The sequence below is a fragment of the Zingiber officinale genome, chromosome 8A, assembly GCF_018446385.1.
Source record: "Zingiber officinale cultivar Zhangliang chromosome 8A, Zo_v1.1, whole genome shotgun sequence".
NCBI classification, from domain to species: domain Eukaryota; kingdom Viridiplantae; phylum Streptophyta; class Magnoliopsida; order Zingiberales; family Zingiberaceae; genus Zingiber; species Zingiber officinale.
The window spans coordinates 12528571-12548631 of NC_056000.1; the positions used below are offsets into that span (position 1 = coordinate 12528571).

Consider the following 20061-nt stretch of genomic DNA (forward strand, 5'->3'; position numbering starts at 1 on the left):
AATGCATGGGAATAATATTCTGAGTTATGGAAGATGAATAATAATTGAGTTGTTAGTTGGTTCGTGTTGTAATTTTTTTTCAAAAAAATATTCATCACCTTAGCGGCCCATGCTTCACACACTTTAACAGGAGATGAATCACAGACAGGACAGTGGCTTAGCCAGACTTTTAGGATGATTTTTAAAATTTTCAAATATTAATATTAGTATAGATTGATTTTAACAATTTAAAAATCTAAATTTTAAATTTAAGAAGATGAAAATAAATTTAAATTTAATAATTTTGATTTCAACCCTAACAATGGCGGAGCCAGCCTCGACGAACTACCCGGGCAGATATTAGGATGTGGCCCACAAGTTTTGATGTCGGCGTCGTCAACGTCGTCGCTCCGGGCTAACTGTCGATGCCGACATCATTGCCCCGGGCTAGCTCACATTTTCCTTATTTTTTCCCCTTTTTCCACTATATTTTCCTTTCTCATGTCGTTGGTTACCCGGGCTACAACCCGGGTAGCCATAAACGTGGCTCCGCCACTGAACCCTAAATTCTAGTTAAAATAATGATCCGTCAATCCTCAGAACTTACTATGACTCTAAGTCTATTTTTTTTTTTTTTTTGTAATCTTGCTTCCTTATTGATCCATCTGGAAGTTGAGTCAGACAGAGAACTGATGACAGGGATGACCACATCGGCTGAGGGAGGACTTTGGGGTTCGAACCTGCGGATGCACCGGTTACCTCATACCCTCACGTGAGGCCAAGCAAGGACCGTTCCCCGGGGTACCACGAATCTGCACACATGCAGATAGATCACACGAGAGCGTTAGATCCCAAAAATTAGGGAAGAGGTATCTCGCGCAGGCGCTCCGACGCTCAAGTCAACCTTCGCGAAAGAGAAGAACACGAATAGTAGTAGATGTGTGCGTATGTACGCGTACTTAGCTAACAGAGTGGACCTTCGCCTTTATAATGTCTATCATAACTTTCGTAATCATGAGACATCAAAGCATGTCGGGTGTCAAGGAATGTCGGATGAAGGATGAGGTACACAAACTCTCATTGAGTAGAGGAATGTGTAGGACCGTTGGGCCGGCTAGAAGGGTTGGTAAATAACCTGTCAATTAAAATCAAACAACCCTTCCTCGAACGATTAAGCTAACACTTGTAAAATGAATTAAGCAGATAAATAAAAGCATAAAAGAAAAGACGAGGCACTAGATGTTTACTTGGTTACAATCGATGTGGTTGTTAATCCAAGGAAGATTAAGCTCAAAAACTCCTTCAGGCGGAGAAGCCTCTTACAGCGTTTAGGCACAGAAAACAAAAGCTTAACTACAACTAAAGCATACAAGTGTTTAGAAATAGAATGATCGTGATTGTTGAAAAGCTTCTGGACCAAGGCTATATTTATAGCCTTGGTCGGGGCGCCTGGAAGGGTTCCGGGTGCCCTGGGGGGGGGGGGGATAAAATTTATCCCTCAACGCTTGGATCGAGTCAAAGCTCGATCCTGTGAAAAAGTCTCTTCCGGGCGCCCAAAAGGGTTCAGGGCGCCCCGGACAGCTCCGGGCGCCCCGGACAGTTCCAGGCGCCCCAGAGCCAAAAGTCAACCTAGTTGACTTTTGGTCCGTGCTCTCTTCTCCGGTTCAGCTCGGTCTTTCGCTCGGCCCGCTTGCTTGGGTGATCTCGACATCCGGAATAGGGCACCCGAACCCATCTTCCGGTCTTCTCGGCGTATTTCCTTCCTTCTCGTCCCTTGGAATTAGTGTGTCCTTCTCGCCCACCAACAGACTCATTCGCAGACTTAGTCCCCTCGTGCCGACCTTCGCGCTAGCTGCGTCTCTTGCTCCCCGAGCAATCTTCCGCTCCGGCTTTCGTACCTCGGAACCACCGCGCGCACTTCCTTCTCGTCCGCCGGTGTACTCTTCCGCAGCACCTCGTCCCTCGAACGCACAGCATGTCGTCCTTCTCACTAGCTGCGTCTTCCGCTCAAGTACCTGTGCTCCTAAGCTCCTGCACACTTAGACACAAGGTTAGAAACAACGCAGGACCTAACTTAACTTGTTGATCACACCAAAACAACCTTGGGGTTCTAACAATCTCCCCCTTTTTGGTGTGATCAACCCAAGTTAAGCTAGGGACAAAAATAGATATGAAATTAAATAATTTATTGCAATAATGTGCAACAAGGTAGAAAAAATTAAATTTCAAAAATTTTTAATTTTCAATTTATACCTCCCCCTAGACTTATACTTTCCTTCTCCCCCTTTGATCACAATAAAATGGGGTTTAAAATTCTAAGGGTTTAAAGACTTAGAAAATTTTGAAAAGTTATCTGTTAAAATATTTCTAAGTCAACAATAGCTTTTTGAAAAGTTTTTAAAAAAACTTTCTAAGCCAAAAAGACTTTTATGCAAGAAAATTTAAACATAAAAAATTTCTATGCATTTATTAGTTCTTAATTCTATTTATTAGAAAGTTTTAAATTTCCATTTTAACTTATCATAATTTCTTAAATCAATCTTTTTCAGATTTAAAACCGCAGGTATTAAACATGTAAAAATTTGTATCATGTTAATTTTTATTTTTTGAATTTCTACTTCACAAAAATATTTGAATAGCATAAATTTTAACTTGATAAAATTTTTTAACAATATAAGAAGTTCTTTCGGAAATGTGCAAAATTCGTTCGAAAGACTATTTTGTAATTTGAAAAAAATTTTAGATCCGGAAAAGGTTTTCGATAATTTTTCTAAGTTGCATAATTCTTTCGTAAAAATATTTTGTAATTTGCAACAATTATTTGACCAAAGATTTTCTAATCCGAAAAGTTCTTTCGATAATTCAAATTTTGGTTCGCAAAAATCTTCAGGTAATTTGATTAATTGAACCAGTTGTTCAGAGGGTAGAGGCCATACCTTACTTACCTCGTCGGTCGTTGGTTCTCCCCCTGTTGAATTAATTTCTTCCGAAGATTCTCCCCCTTCATCGATCTCGGGATGTACTTCGACTGTTGGGGCTGTCTTGGTAATTTCTTCCGTCTCGGATTCTTCTGATGACGGCTCGATGTCTATTGAGGAGACGACTTCAACCAGTTCTTCATAGAGCATTAAGAACTTTTCCCAAAGTTCTTTCGCGCTTTTGTACTCTCCAACTCTGTCGAAATCTTTAGTTGGTATTGCGCTTAGAATGTGAAACTCTGCCCGAGCATTCACCATGGACTCTTCACGTTGCTTCTTGTTCCAGAGGCGTATGTCGATTTTCTCTCCGTTCGTGTCTTTCGGTGTTTCATAACCTGTTTTCATTATTAGAGAAATACCAATATCAGAGTTAAGAAATACCTTCATTTGTTGCTTCCATGAAGAAAGCTCCCCCTCGAATGCTGGTGGGTAGTCGCTAGCTGCGACCATTGTTGCTTCAGACGGCGGTTAGTCCTTCTGAGGCGTCTCGGCTTTGATACCACTTGTAGGACCGTTGGGCCGGCTAGAAGGGTTGGTAAATAACCTGTCAATTAAAATCAAACAACCCTTCCTCGAACGATTAAGCTAACACTTGTAAAATGAATTAAGCAGATAAATAAAAGCATAAAAGAAAAGACGAGGCACCAGATGTTTACTTGGTTACAACCGATGTGGTTGTTAATCCAAGGAAGATTAAGCTCAAAAACTCCTTCAGGCGGAGAAGCCTCTTACAGCGTTTAGGCACAGAAAACAGAAGCTTAACTACAACTAAAGCATACAAGTGTTTGGAAATAGAATGATCGTGATTGTTGAAAAGCTTCTGGACCAAGGCTATATTTATAGCCTTGGTCGGGGCGCCTGGAAGGGTTCCGGGTGCCTTGGGGGGGATAAAATTTATCCCCCAACGGTTGGATCGAGTCAAAGCTCGATCCTGTGAAAAAGTCTCTTCCGGGCGCCCCGGACAACTCCAGGCGCCCCGGACAGCTCCAGGCGCCCCGGACAGTTCCGGGTGCCCCAGAGCCAAAAGTCAACCCAGTTGACTTTTGGTCCGTGCTCTCTTCTCCGGTTCAGCTCGCCTCTGGTCCGGGTCTTTTTGCTCCGGCTCTGCTTGCTTGGGTGATCTCTGACATCTGAAATAGGGCTCACCCGAACCCATCTTCCGGTCTTCTCGAGCGTGCTTCCTTCCGGCTTCTCGTCCCTCGGAATTACCGTGTGTCCCTTCTCGTCCACCAGCGTACTCATCCGCAGACTTCGTCCCTCGGTCGCACCCCGTGCCGACCTTCGCGCTAGCTGCGTCTCTTGCTCCCCGAGCAATCTTCCGCTCCGGCTTTCGTACCTCGGAACCACTGCGCACACTTCCTTCTCGTCCGCCGGTGTACTCTTCAGCAGCACCTCGTCCCTCGGACGCACAGCGTGTCGTCCTTCTCACTAGCTGCGTCTTCCGCTCGAGTACCTGTGCTCCTAAGCTCCTGCACACTTAGACACAAGGTTAGAAACAACGCAGGACCTAACTTAACTTGTTGATCACACCAAAACAACCTTGGGGTTCCAACAGAATGCTTTGTTTTACTATCGTGTCATGGCGTTGGAATATTCTCTGGTGGATATATATCCGTTATTTTCTGACAAGCAATTGGGATTCCCTAACAATGTTGCCTCCTGATAGTAGTCCGACCGACTAAGGACCCGATCGAGAGTAGACTAGGGTTGATGCCCAGGAGAAATGAGAGGACTTAGCCCTGATGACTAGTTGGCTAAGGAACTTGTTGGATCATAGAGACGCTAGAGGAGGGTGAATAGCATTCGTCGAAAATCGCTAGTTAAAATGAGTTACGCAACGAAAAAAAAGAAAACAAAAAGCAACGCTAACAAAGTCAAGTTTTACTTGGTTCAGAGCTTGTGACGACTCCTACTCCAAGGCTCGTCGATCGCTATCGTTGAGCAATCACTATCAGTTTGAATAATTTGTTATAAGTATTGAGTACAAGAACTGAAATAATTGTTATTGACAAACAAAAGGGAAATTGAAATCTTTTGTTCTTCGAACTTTGGAGCAGCCTTTCGGTGTCATCAGAACCTTTTTGCAACAGCACGTAAGAATGAAACTTGTAGAAGATGATATTCTGAAGATGTTGGTCGAAGACTTTTATATAGGCCCATTTTGGGCACCTAGAGTCCCTCCTGGAGCGCCTGGAGTCCCTCCCAGGCTCCTCGACCATGCTGACATGGCGAGCTCTCTTCGAAACTTAGCCCATCAAGTTTATCTACTTTCAGGAGCCGACCCCCTCTAGGCGCTTGGACCGTTGACGTGGTCGGCCAATCGTCACGCTCCAACTCAGCTTTTGGATAACTTTTATGGTTCGGGCGTTTGGACCAACTCTGGAAGCCCGGACTACCCGGGTGCTTGGATAGGCACCCGCGGGGTAAACTAGTCCGAGCGCCCGGACCAACTCCAGGCGCATGGACCCTCTTTTTCTGCCTTCACTTCCCTAAAAAAAAGAATTAGTCCAGTCATAAAAATTATCCTATAAAACAGAGTTAGCACATTAAAAATGTGATAGTAGTAGTAATTAGATCTTATCTCCTCATGACCAGGATCTAGTCAAGGTATCAGCTTAGGTGATCCTATCCGAAACCAACTAAGATGACAAGTTGGGGATGTGACTGTGCTGTTGATGCTGCAAAAACTCCACGTAGTTCAGCAAGACAAAAAGTGCCAGTGTCGGGCAAGGAAGGCATTCCCGGTGTTGGCCCTCCGACTCTCAAGTCAGTGTCCAGGGATCTCAAGAAATGGAAACTGTAACACTTATATGTAGAAGATGAAGTTGCGCATACCTTTTCCTGTAGCAAAGAACCCCCTTTTATAGTGTCATTCTAGTGCTAGTGCACATGTCTCAAGACATAGGCACATCTTTCTAGATGTCCTAGGAAGAAATAAGTCAGAAAGTGTCTATGATACTATACCTTAAGTAGCCAAACAATCCCCTGATATGACAACTTGGAAGCTTCTATCGTACAAATGCCTGTTGGACATGCTCTGCTGTCGGCGACACAAACTCTCAAAAGGATATGACAAGATACTTGCTGGGGTCATGTGCAGTCGATCGACATTTGCTCAGCTAGGCTGCCCGCTCAATGGAGTTCTTAGGGCCTGTCGACTTGTCCCTTTCCTTGCTTCCTTCTTGTCCGTAGTTTTCCCGCTCTAATCGGACGCAAAGCCTGGTCGGCGAGACCAACTACTGCTTATTTCTCTTTGTTATCGGAGGATCATTTTACTTGGCCAGGGCAGAGCTCGGCTTACTTGTCCACGAAGCTATCACCATTCGCTCGGTCGTAACCAGCTCGTTCGAGCATACATGGTCCGCTCGGCGGACTAAGATACCCCGTTAAACTTTATCTTCCACATTTGTTGCTCTTCCTTACTTTGACCCATGCTTGATGGGACCCCATATCATTACCGGATCATTAGGTTTTTCAAATGGACCTAAGCTGAACTGACACCTACAACTCCCTTAATCGGGAACGCATCCTCACTGATCTCTCCTCTAGTTGTTTACCTCCACTTACCAACTACAGTCGCTTGATTTTGTCTTTGACCTACTAGGTCATCCCGCCAGTAGTCAGGTCCCGTAGACCCAACTGAATTTCGGTCGATTGTCAGTCTCGCGGACTCAATCGAATTTCCTACCAGATATCAGGTCCAATGGACCTATCTAGACTTTGCACCAACTATCGAGTCCTGTGGACCTAGCTGGATTTCAGCCTGGTGTCAGGTCCTTCGGATCCGTAAACTCCTGCACACTTGGTAAAACAGTTAGATCACAAAAAATACTTTAACTTTAAACCACTTGTCATTCATCAAAACCTGAGTTAGATCATTAGTGTAAATTACACCAATAATCTCTCCATTTTTTGATGCAATGACAACCTGGGTTAAAGTTAGAACAAATAATATTGAAAAATAATATGCAAAATATAAACAAATGATCTAAATTAGTTTTGAATTTGTTTACTTAATTAAATTTGTTTGTTATTTTTCTATATTAACCCCCCCCCCCCTCCCCCGCCCTTTGACATCCATAAAAAAAAATTAAAGTAAAAGAAAGGCAAGCATAAAATATAAAGTCAGTCATTAATGCATAAATATAATAAAAAGTAACCACTTTATATATTTTAGATTGAGTGTGAGGTTTGAAATCATTTGTAAAAAATTTAAGAGCATTTTCTAAGTAAGATATTTGAAAAAAGTTGTTATTTTAAAAAACTTTTAAGGAAATTTCTTCAAAATTTCTAAGTAAACTTTTTCAAAAGTGGCTGAATAAACTTTTTCAAAAATTTCTGAGAAAACTTTTTGTAAAAACAATTTCGAATTGAATATTTGCAATGGAAATATTTTTCAAAAAGTTTTTAAAATGTTTGTCATAGTAAAAAAAACTTTCAAAGTAAGTTTGTCAAAGTAATTTCAAAGTAAAAATTTCAAAGTAATTTAGATCATTTGATCTAGTAATTTTAAAGATTTTTTTTTTTAAAATCAAGGTAATTTTAAAGAGATTTTAAAAAATATATATAATAAAGATTTTTAAAATGAAAAATATTTTTAAAATAATTTTAAAGAGAAGTTTCTAATCAAAATTTTCAAAGTAATGTTTAAAGAAAGAAGATCAAAATTTTAAAATGATTAGGTCCTCTCCTGAATCTGATATTGTTATTTAACACAAGAAATACATAACAATTGAAATGGAAAATAAGAAATATAAAACATAATGTGATAAATAAAATAAAATAGCTAGCAAGTAAACTGAAAACCAAATAACAGTAAGTCAGAAGAACGTAGTAGAAACTAAACTACTGAGAAGGCGAGGAAGAAGGGGTCGGGACCTCAAGATTGTAACATGTCTATCAACTCAGTATGGCGAGGTTGCCCCTCCTATCGAAGACTGGAAACATCCTGTCAAAGACCAGAGACCTCTTGTTAAAGACTCATCATGGATACCTCAAGTCTAGTGACTCTGTCATCTAAAGTACGAGGGATTTGAAGTGAGGGCAGTCCAAAAAGGTCAACTATGAGATCATGTATCTTTGCCTCCTCTCCCAGATCTAGGTCAGACTGAGGTTGGGCTGCGAGGTCAGACGACGGCTAGGCTGTGGGGTCAGGCTGATGCTGGGCCTTGTTGGATCACTTCGGGAGCTAGAGGGGGGTGAATAGCTGGTCTCACTCGCTAGCTCACTTCGTTGATGTTGATTTTGCAGTGAATAAACTCAAAGCAAGATCTCAATGCTAACAAGTAAGATTTACTGGGTATCCATCTCAAGATAAGGTGATTAATCCAAGGATCCACGTCGATCACACTCTTCACTATGAAAACAACTTCTTCTCAGAACAATCGGAGGTGGAGAAACCTCTACAACTCAAGAACAAGAAAAAATAACTCGAAACAAGGAAACAAAATGTAAATACAAATCGAAAATGACTTGACACTTTGAACCTTGAATCCTTAAGCTTTTCTTGCTTTGAATGCCTCTTGAAGATGGGAAATGCAACAACACTTTTCCTCCCAAGACTTCCAAGAACTGGCGGAGAAGATGGAGAAGAGAGAATGACATTTGAACTCGTCGTCGCCTTTATATCTGCGCTTTTATGGCTCCCAATCGATTGGGCCTGCTCCCAATCGATTGCCACATCAAATCCCAATGATCCCAGTTGTCGAAACCTCGCAACCTGCGCAACAGCCATATTCTAATCGATTGACCAATCGATTGAGGAGACTTAAATCAATCAACCGATCGATTCAGAGTGCCTCTGTGCTCTCACTGTGCTTCGCAGAAATCTTCTCCCAATCGATTGGGAAACTCACTGCTCCCCGCGAAGAAACGTTCTCAATCGATCACCTGATCGATTGGCAGCTTCAATCGATCACCCAATCGATTCAGAACCTCACATTCACTCCTAAACTCTCCCGATCAATTGGCTAATCGATTGGGAAAGATCTTGATCGATTACCCAATCGATCAAGACATTTTGCCCTGTTTCTTCGTCAACCAATCGATTGGCTGATCGATTGACCCCCCCCCCCCAATTGATTGGCCAATCGATTGGCAAGTAGCAAAATGTGTAGAGCTCTAAATGAGCTTCATTTCACATCTGACATATCATCTCATTCCGATATCCAAGTCAAAAATTATGACCTTCAAAAGTTTTCTACGTCTGAACTTCCTAGGTTCATGCAAACTCTCTATTGGATTTACGACCGCCAAGTGTTCGATCAACCTTTGACCCATCTGAACTTTCTCTTTGCTAACTTCTCATTGGACTTCCAATCACCAAGTGAGGTCCTCCTTAACCCATTTAGATTTTCCTCATGTCTGGTTTTACTCACCAGGGCTTTTCACCTGGCTTTACTCACCAGGATTTTTCCAACTGCCTAGTTTCACTCACTAGGACTTTCCAACTACTTGGCTTCACTTACCAGGACTTTCTATCTACCCAACTTCACTCATCGGGTATTTCACCTAACTTCACTCAATATGATTTTTTATTTGCCTAGCTTCACTCACTAGATCTTTCACTTGGCTTCACTCATCAGAATTTTCTCACTGCCTGGCTTCACTCACCATGGCTTTTACCTAGCTTCACTTACTAGGATTTTCCTTCTGTCTGACTTCACTCACTAGGACTTTCAACATCAAGTGTCCGGTCAACAATGACCCACTTGGATTTTCCTCTTCTGTCAACCTTCCCGTTGGACTTATCCTTGCCTAACCTCCAGTTAGGACTTTCCCAATCAAGTATCCGGTCAACTTTAACCTACTTGACTCTTCTTCTTGTCAACCTAGTCAACCTTTACCAATCTTCCAAATGAACAATTGCTCCTGTAATCTCCATACATTATCAAAACAATCTTCATATATTGTCAAACAACGAAACACAAACATCAAGACTCAATCTTGAGCCAACTCAAGCTTAGTTAACCTGATCAATCTTAACCCAAGGGATATTGCGCCAACATGCCAACTTCTCTCCTCCAAGATAGGACACCCTGATCCTACTATGTCGAGCTCATTTAGGACTCTGACATCACCCATGGTGACATTAATACCTAATGATGCTAAGTAGGAGGTCAAGATATGACAATAAGGCATATGGACCCACCAGTTAGTGATAATACTTGTTGAATAAATGATGGTATGAAAGATATGCAAACTGATATCTATATCTAGCCTCTGACACAATGCATAAAAATGAATGAGTGAAATAAAGGCATGGCTACAACGTGGGTAGTCAGAGGTAGAGTGCATGTGACTAGGACCCTATAGAGGACATAGTCCTGGATCCTAAGGGTGACAAATCTAAAATGGGTCATAGTTGGTACGCGTTGTCCCCTCAAAAAATATGAGTATATTGTATCAAGTGTAATATGTGAATTAGGATCACCAAATGGCAAATTCCTAGGGGTAGCACAAAAAAGGACACGTAGAGGGTCGTAATCCTAAAAGGTATCTAATGATAGTAGGTGATAACGTAATGTCTGTAGTCTAGGGGCGTAAACAAATCGAGCCGGCTCGCAAGCTTTTCGAGCCAGCTCAAAAAACATTTGATTCGTATTCAAATTTATCGAATTCAAGTCGAACTCGAACATGTTCAAACTTTTTTTCGAGTCGAATGCGAGCCTAACTTATATTGTTGGATAGTTCACTAGCCGCTCACAACCCTTAATATTTTATTAATATAAATTAAATATATATTAAATCAAAATAAATTTTGAGTCTTTTGAGTACCTATTTTTGAGTAATAATTTGAATAGTTGGCGAACATGTTTGAATCTTTCGGGCTGAAATTGAACCCGAGCCCTAATTCGAACCAAACTTGAACTAAAAATTTAAAATTTTTCGAGCTTCAAATCGAGCTCGAACTCGAATATACCTATTTCGAGCCGAATTTGAGTGAAACATCCTGTGTTCAATTTTTTTTTTTTCAACCCTCTCGACCTCTGCTATGTAGATAACCGTAGTGCAATACCATCATAATGATTTATCTTATCCAATGTAAATAACAACATCCCAATAGGAGTTTAACAAAAGTAACAATGAATTCTCAAATCTCTCCCTATATAAATGAAGAACCTCATACAACGGAATGAGTATGCTTGCACTCCTATACGTCTGGACAGTGTCATGCGTCCATCTCGCCTCCTCGCCTACTCCGTCCGCATGCTCCTAGTAGACATCCTCCCTGTAATGTAGGCATCATGAGTCTACGAACCCAGCAAGTATAATCCTAGTTGAGTAATATGATATCCATGAAGTAGCAAGAATAGTAACTAGCATGCATAAACTTATCTCAAATACAGCGAACCGAAGAAAGGTACGATATATAAAAGTTCCTACATAGCTAATAAGGGTGAATATGTCACATATCCGGTAACCACAATTAGAGCCAGTCAACAGTCCCATGAACCTAGAGGTACCTCCTAGAGAACATGCATCCAGTCATATAACCGAAGCTAACCATATCAGTCAAGTTTGGATGGGCCCTCCCCGGAGCTCATCCCGGGTCACCCATCCCGTACTGCTACCACATATGTTCATATTCAACCATCTAGCTACATAAAAACTTAACCCACCTATAACATAACATAACTTAGTCATTAATTCCATTCTCCTGTAGCCAATAACCATGCCATTTCACAATACCCTTTTCAATCAAACTTTACCTAACTTAAGAAAAATTATAAGCAGTATAGAATTCTCATGCAATGAAATAACTGATAAATAGTAATTAAAGCTTACAAAACAAGACCATGAGCTTTAAAGAGGACAAATCCGTACCTATGGCAGTTATCAGTCCAATAAATCCATCTCACAAAAATCCCAAACAGCATTGATTAAAGGTTCCAACAAAACAAGCTAACCAATTTCCTATCAAAGTCAGTCATGAATTTCTAACAACAACATAAAAAGATGAAACCATTAACAATCCAATCGATCCAACCCCACCAGAGCAACCAAAGCCCAGAAATTCTTAGAAACCTCAGTAAAGAAAACCGAGAACCAAAAGAAAAGAGAACACCATTCTAGTCAGCCGAAATCGCCGGAAACAGATCAGAATTCCGAACCTAACAAGGAAGAAGAATACAACCCCGAATACACCATAATCCTCACAAAAACCTCAAATCATACACATAAATGACATCATACAATAGGGAATTGGTATCGAAAGGAACTGCGCAAAGATTCCAAAACCCAAAATCTCCACAAGAATCCTCATCCTCAACCAAAATTTCATATCGAGCCTAACACACAACAAGCATTTCTGTTCACCAATTTAACAAACAGGTAACGTGCATCACACCAAACTTTGTTCATTTACAGAAAACTCGAATCCAACATTAAACCCGCTTATCTAATACCAGTCAAATCCACCAAGAGAGTATAATGAAGAATTCGATTCCATCCAAAAGCCAAAGCACAACCACAAATCCCCAATCCAAGACACAACTTAACAGAGCGAAGGCCAAATAGCAACATCTCTAAGGAAAACCAATCAAAAACATCTCCAACAAGACTACAAGAAAACCAATCGAACACATCTCCAACGAGAAGAACATTCGGATACATCTACAAGAAAACCAATCAAAAACATCTACCATCAGAGCAATCGGCAATCGGAACCTCCACAAGGAAAGAAACGAAAACAAACACCATCCTCTACAAGAAGAACAACTGTTGGAACCTATATCATGCGTCTCAACTTCTCTAGGTTTTTCCCATCCTTCTGTACCTTGCAGATATCAAGCTATCACAGTGGAATACACTTGCAACCGAATCTATCCAACCTTAGAGAACCCACGAGAAGAAGCAAATGCTTTATAAATCAAAGAGGAAAGTACCATCATCTTGTCCCAAATCCTTCGACCGTACATGGAGGAAATCCAACACCAACGCAACAAATCAAGGCTATCAAAACATGAACCCTAACTCAAATCAGCATGAAGAACCCGACAGAGCCAAGCCATCTTGCGGAAAACCCAAATTCACACTCGAAACCCGAAGGAAACCACAGTCGAAGCAAAAATCATCACAGAACATGGATTCACAGACCATTCGATCAAATAAACCTCATCCGTAAGCATTTCACCTCCTATGTTACTCTCCCTTACCTCATGGATTTCAAGAAATCACAAGGATGTGAACTTGCCTTCTCTTCCTCGTACCACCGCTCGAAGCTCTCGCCGAGGCTTTTGCACTGTCGGAGAGACCGTTGTAAGCCCCGAGTCCGGTCGCACCGTTTCCAGAAGCCCGTCCACGTGTAGTGCCGCTCGGTCGAAGCTTAGGGCACGGTGGAAAGCACCGTGCGGAGATGACCAGCGAGAGGTGTCGGCGACTTCGGGAAATCGTGAGGGATCGGGGGCGAGAGGTGAATACCTAGGTTTATAATTCCTATCCCTAAGTTAATTAAGCTCATCAACTCCCAACCTAACAAGTATAATATACTTCCCTCAATTTTAATAGTTATATCCCTTGGAATATGTCGTACAAATTCAATTAAAAATTTAGAAAAATTCCTAAAATTCATAGAATATTTCATAAATTAATCCTTTAATTTGTGCTTGTGTGACCTTAAATAGTTTCATAAATAAATTCCTTAATTTCGCCCGCGGGTCCTTACACCTTTGATTTTTCTGCATATTCAGCTCAATTCGATTCGTTTACACCCCTAGTTCGTACCGGTGACCCTAGTGGAGTAGGTAACATCATTAACTTTAACTAAGTTGTTATATAGTTCAGCACATAGACCTATGTTTACGGAACTAAAATAATATAAAAAACTTTATAACCTATAATAGTCGAAGACCTCTATACAGGAAATGCATAATCGCATGAAGAAATGCCTATCTAGATATCTAGAAAGCAATGGAACATATGTAAAGAAAGAAAATCTAATCCTAAGTTAGTCTGTTGAAAATCTAGGGTTCGTACTAAGAGTTGAAGGACCAACATCAGTATTTGGTCTTTTCCTAATTAACAAACAAAAAATTCTAAAAATAAAATTCTAAATTAAAAAATAAAGTTTAAGTTTAAAATATTACCGACGCATCATGAATATTTATAAAAAAGTAACGACCTCGGTTGATCTGCAGCAGTGCGACTTGAAAACTGGAGGAGACAAAAGTTTAAAATTTCGTTTTTCTATTTTTTTTCTAAGAGTTCAAATGAAGAACCAAAAAAAAAAATGGAATAAGGCAAGTATAAAGGGGAATAAGGCAAGTATAAGGGGTGCCCGCTGGCTCCCTTATATAGAGGTGCTCCGGGCGTATGGATTGTGTTCAGGCGCCTGGACCACGCGATTGAGCGGGGCACCTGAATAAGGTTCGGGCGCCCGGACCCCCATACTGGGTGCCCCTAGCGAAACCAAGGGAGGGTTTTGTAGGGTTCGAGATTTTAACCCTTTTTTTGGGTTAAAATAAATTTATAAAAAATATTAAAAACTAATTAAGGTGTTAAAAAATTAATGTAAATTAATAAAAAAAATTAATTAAGTTGTTTAAAAATTAATTTAAGTTGAAAATTAATTTAAGTTAAGAAGTTAATTTAAGTTGAAAATTAATTAAGTTAAAAATTTATTAATTAAGTTGTTTAAAAATTAATTTATATTAAGAAATTAATTTTAAATTGAAAAATTAATTAAGTTAAAAATTAATTATGTAAAAATTAATTTAAGTTGAAAAATTAATTAAGCTAAAAATTAATTAATTAAGTTATTTAAAAATTAAATTAAGTTAAGAAATTAATTTAAGTTCAAAAGTTAATTAATTTTAAAATTAATTAATTAAGTTGTTTAAAAATTAATTTAAGTTAGAAATAAAAAACTTAGTTTAAAAATATTCATCTAAAATTAGTCTTTAAATATCTAACCTTTAGTTACTAGCCAGCTATACAGAAGATAACAGTTTTCACTTGGTTAGTCAAGTTAAGTAATATTGTCCAATTAGATATTTGCTGAAAAAGAACTACTTAACTTGATCAATATATTGTTGTATTTTTTGCACAGACTTATATTGATGCACTGATATAAGCATATGAAGTGCAAGCAAAAGGCTCACACATCTCACGACATTCTATGTTTTGAATTCACAATCAAGGTAAACCTAGTGTGTTTGTGAGATGCTCGATTCCTAGATCTATAGGATCATGTTTTATATGGGTTTGATTTAGGCTAAGGCTAAAATAATTTCAAAATACTAAGAAAAAAGGAATTTTTCGAAGAAGTGAATAGTTTTCTTATAATTTGAAAATTAATGAATAAATATCCTTCCCCTTAACCTAGAGTCTTACTTTTTAAGTACAAACAATATACTTATAATTATTTACAAATAAGTTTAAAGAAATTAATTATTAAATTTTAGATTAATTAATTAAAATTAATCATAATTTAATTTAATTTTATATAATACATTTTGATTTAATTTAATCTTATTTATCTCACCAATATAAGTTTTCAAACAAAGGGATTCTATGATTTTGTGAGATGAGTTAAATTGAATTTCAAGGTTTGGTTTAACTTATGTTAGATTCAAGTTTAACTTTAGATTCAATAAACATGCATTCTTTAGATAAACTTCTAAGTTGCGGTGAGTCACTTGGATATCATTATAGTAACCATGTTTTCAAAATTTTCTAAATAGTCTCATCCACTGAACTTAATACAAAACTTCGGTCTAACCAGCTAGAATTAGTAAGGGGTAGTTTCATTTAGGTCCATTAAGTCAAATGCATTAGGTCAAAGTCATATCTTTCTAGACATGCATAGATAGAGTTTCCCTAACTTACTATCATCTAAAACTTCTCCAGTGATGTTTGTCAGGTTAAACTTTTGTTCCTATTTAAGCTGATCTTAATTACCCAGCTAGGTAAATTATTATTTTTGGAGATGTCAACTAATTTTGTGTCTCTCCCTGAATTGAATTTCGGTTTAAGTTTTAGGATTATGTCAATTATTTTTATAATTATAATAAACTTGATTGTAATTTTAATTTAAATTAACTTTATAGTTATTTGATTTAAATTCAGTTTTTTTATTTGAATTTGATTTGTTTGATTTCTTTTTATATTTTGGGTTTGTATTAGTTGGTTTAGTTTGATTTGTTTTTAGGTGATGAATTTCATTTTTAGGCACATAAAATTGATTGAGTCCTACTTGTGTGGTTATGCATGTTTTCGGAACCCAGGTTTTGGTTTGTTTCTTACTTTGAGTGACTAGCGATATGAAGGTTTTGATAGTCGAGCTGGACTTATATCCGAGCCCTGATTTATTATATACAGCTCGTTGAGATCCAAGTATCATGTCTTGGTATTTGGATCTATTATGATTTTTTCTAATAATTCTCTTAGATTGATTATTTCAATTTTCAATTTAACGTTTTCTTCCTCAAGTCTTTCGACTTGATCGGGTTAGAGGTTTTTGTCTGAGAGTTAAATTGTTCCTTAAGGTATTAAATTTCCTTAAGGAGTGTGTTATTTTATTTTTCAGTTTTTACTAATTTTTTATTTAGACATACAATTATTCTAAAAAATTTAGCGGTTAGGATAGAAGATACCTCGTTCGAACCTTCGGAAACGAGTGCGAACTCGTGGCTTGATTCATCTTCATACTCGTCATCTTGTTTCGTCTCGCTTTCTGATTCTAGTCCGGATGTTATCAGTGCTAGATAGTTGTGATGCTTTTGATCTTTGATGTTTGATTCTTCCGAAGAATATTCATCCCATGTCGCCTTGAGTGTCTTCTTTCTTCTGGTTATCTTGGGTTTGTCCTCTTTTATTTTTAAACACTCGTGCTTGTAGTGTCTTTCTTGTTACACCCGTAGCATGTGATCTTCACTTTTGTGTCATTTGATTTAATCACCTTTTGTAGGTCCTTCTTGGTGAAGTTGTTATTTCTTCTAGTGAACATTTTTTTGACCGTGTCCACTAGTTGTTCTTTGTCGACTTCTGAGTCAAATTTAGATTCTGGCTTCAGTTTGTTCTTGTTATTGGATTTTTTTGAGAAACCTGCAAAAAGTGTCATACCTTTCTCGACCGGCTTTGAGTTAGTCAATTCGTGGAGTTCAAGTTCACAAAATAACTCATCTAGTTTTAATTTATTTAAGTTCCTCGAAACTTTATAGGCATCTACTATAGATACTTATAGTGCATTTCGAGGAAAAGAGTTCAAGACATACCTAATTACATCCTTGTTCTCTAGTTGAGTAGTCGTTTCTCTATCCTACATTTTAATATTAAATAAATTATTTAATAATAAGTCATGCTTTATTACCTTTGCATCGTTTGTGCCTTTGTGTAGTTCGATCAGTTTATCCCATAGCTCCTTTGAGTTATCGAATGGGCCGACGCGGTTTGATTCTTCCTTAGTAAGTCCACACTGGATTGTGTTTGTTACCTTCGAGTCGATCTGGGCTTTTTTCTTGTCTTCCGGATTCCATCTTTCTAGGTTGACCAATATATATACTTTTGTTGCTTCATCTACTGGTGCCATGTATCCTTGTCAGATGGTGAACTATTGATCGATGTCGGTCTTCAAGTACACTTTCATCCGCTTCTTCTAATATGGAAAGGCATCCCCATTGAATAGCAGGGGACGAACGGTGTTGTATCCTTAGTTTTGTGCCATTTAAAGAACCTTCCACATAAAGAAGAAGAAGAAAATTCCCAAGACTAGGTCTTGGATTAGCAGTGTGGGAGATAATAAAGATATTAAGACTCGATTGGTGTTGCACCAATTCAGAGTAGTTTGCAACGGAAAAATTTATCCAAAGATGTAATTGTACTAATTTAGATTATATCGAAAAAGCTCAAAACCAAAAAAAATATTAAAAGTAAGTTTGAAAATCACCCCCTTGCCTGATTGGTAGTTGCACCAATTCAGAGCGGTGCCCGTTCTGATACTAGAGATGCTAGAGGGAGGTGAATAGTGTTCATTGAAAATCGTGAGTTTAAATAAGTTACGTAGTGGAAAAAAGAAAACAAAAAACTTGTAGGATCGATGACGTGCTAGAGGAGGGGGGGGGGGTGAATAACACTTGTGGCTTTTTCACTCGTTTTAGAAAACACAAAGTAAACGCAAATGGAAGATAGAAAGAAACAAGAGAAGAATCGCTAACGCTTTTGGTTACTTGGTTCGAAGCCTATGGCGACTCCTACTCCAAGACCCGTGATCGTTGATTGTTTACGTTGGGCAATCACTGTAGATTCAGAAATAAGTACAGATATTAAGTATAATTGCAATATAATAAAGTTACCAGCAATACTAGAAATAAAAGTCGTTTATCGATTGTCGGAGTAGAGTAGGAAAGAGCAACAGTTTGTTCGTTCTTGATCTTGGAATCGTTGTTAGTGTTATCCGAAGCTGCTGGTCGACCCTCCTTTTATAACCGAGCCAAATCTGATCCAGATCCACTGATCTCGAGATCAGTCTTTGACTCGAAGTTGATCGATCAATCGATCTAGGTGTTCAGTAGGTCGAACCCTCTGAACCTACCCAGCTTCTCGTCCACATGCTCCTGCTCGAATAAGAGTCTTTGTTTGGTCGACCGATCCCGTCGTTCGGTTGACTAATTCCTAGCTCATCTAGTTTAATCAACTCGGCTTGACCACGCCGATGCCTATCCATTGTTCGGTCGACTGAACCCTAGGTTATGTCAACCGATCCCTTGGTCAAACTCGATTAGCTCGCTGGAAATCTGATCCTTCTGTTTGAGTGTTCGGTCGACCGATCGGATGTTCGATCGACCGATCAAGGACGAATCTAACCCTATAAAAAGTGTTAGTCGCCTGCAAAACATACATTAGAAAATAAACAAATAACTGTTGGTTGCTACTCAGAAAACCTAATGGTTCCACTGTACAAAAATTTTATACAAAGGCCTGAACCTTTTCCTAGCTACCATGTGTTCTTTTAAATTAAACTTGGATCGCCTGCAGAACTTAACACATTTGATCCAAAGTTTAATCTATTTGTTCTTTTAGGTTTAGACTCGGATCTCCTGCGGAACTTAACACGTTCGATCCAAATCACCTAGGTTATTAATTTCATTAAATATTAGTTTCCAAAATTGGCTCCCAGTACTGACGTGGCGAGGCACATGACCTTCTTGGATATGGGAACAACCACCACCGACTAGACAAAGCCTTTTAAGGAAAGTTAATATTTAATTTCCTTAAATAACTTTAGGTCTACCGAAAAGAACAATCAAATCACAAGGAAAAGAAAAAACAAAAGAACACAACATCGAAAACAAATTCGAAATACTAGAATCGTATACCTCTTGTATTTGGTATTATTTCCAAAAATAACTAGTATGATGTGGAAAGGAAAAATACTAGTTATACCTTTTAGAAAAACCTCTTGATCTTCTACCGTATTCCTCTTCTAACCTCGGACGTTGTGTGGGCAACGATCTTCCGAGATGAGAAACCACCAAAGCACCTTCTTCTTCTTTCTTCAAGTTTCGGCCAAGCACAAAGCTTCCAAAAGATGAAGATCTTTTTCCACCAACCAAGCTCCAAGAGATGCAAGAAATAAAACTCCTTTCTCTCCTTTTCTCCAAGCTAAATCCGACCACTTCTATGCCTCCAAGAGATGATGAAGTCTCGACCACAAGAAGGAGAAGAGAGAAGGAGAAGGGGAACCTCTAGGGGCCGGCTACACCAAGGAAGAAAAGAGAGGAAGAAAAAGAATAGAGTTATTCACCATGAAGCCTCCTCTACCCCCTCTTTTATAATTCTTGATCTTGGCAAATAAGGAAATTTAAATAAAAACTTCCTTAATTCTTTTGCCATGAAAAGGAAAATTTATTTAATTAAAAATAATTTTCTCTTCTCCAATTTATTTGGTCGGCCACCTCTTTCCCCAAGACAAGGAGAGTTTTAATTAAAACAAAAATTAAAACTTCCTAATTTGTTTCTAGAAATTTATAAAAATTTCTCCAATAATTTTAATCCCTTCATGATTGATTAATAAAAAGAAATTTTATAAATTAAAATCTTTCTTTTAAACATGTGGATAATTTCCAAAAAGGAAAGTTATCTCTGAAAATTAAAATCTCCTTTC

At 38.7% G+C, this 20061-nt stretch overlaps 1 long non-coding RNA gene across 1 annotated transcript; it reads right to left on the minus strand.

Moving 5' to 3' along the window:
* Window positions 1-10963: 10963 nt before the first annotated feature.
* On the minus strand, window positions 10964-13435 carry LOC122012691. The gene is made up of 2 exons (XR_006120294.1): window positions 13115-13435; window positions 10964-11187 (listed from the first exon to the last, which is right to left on the minus strand). It is a non-coding gene; the product is annotated as an uncharacterized LOC122012691 (long non-coding RNA).
* Window positions 13436-20061: the final 6626 nt, after the last annotated feature.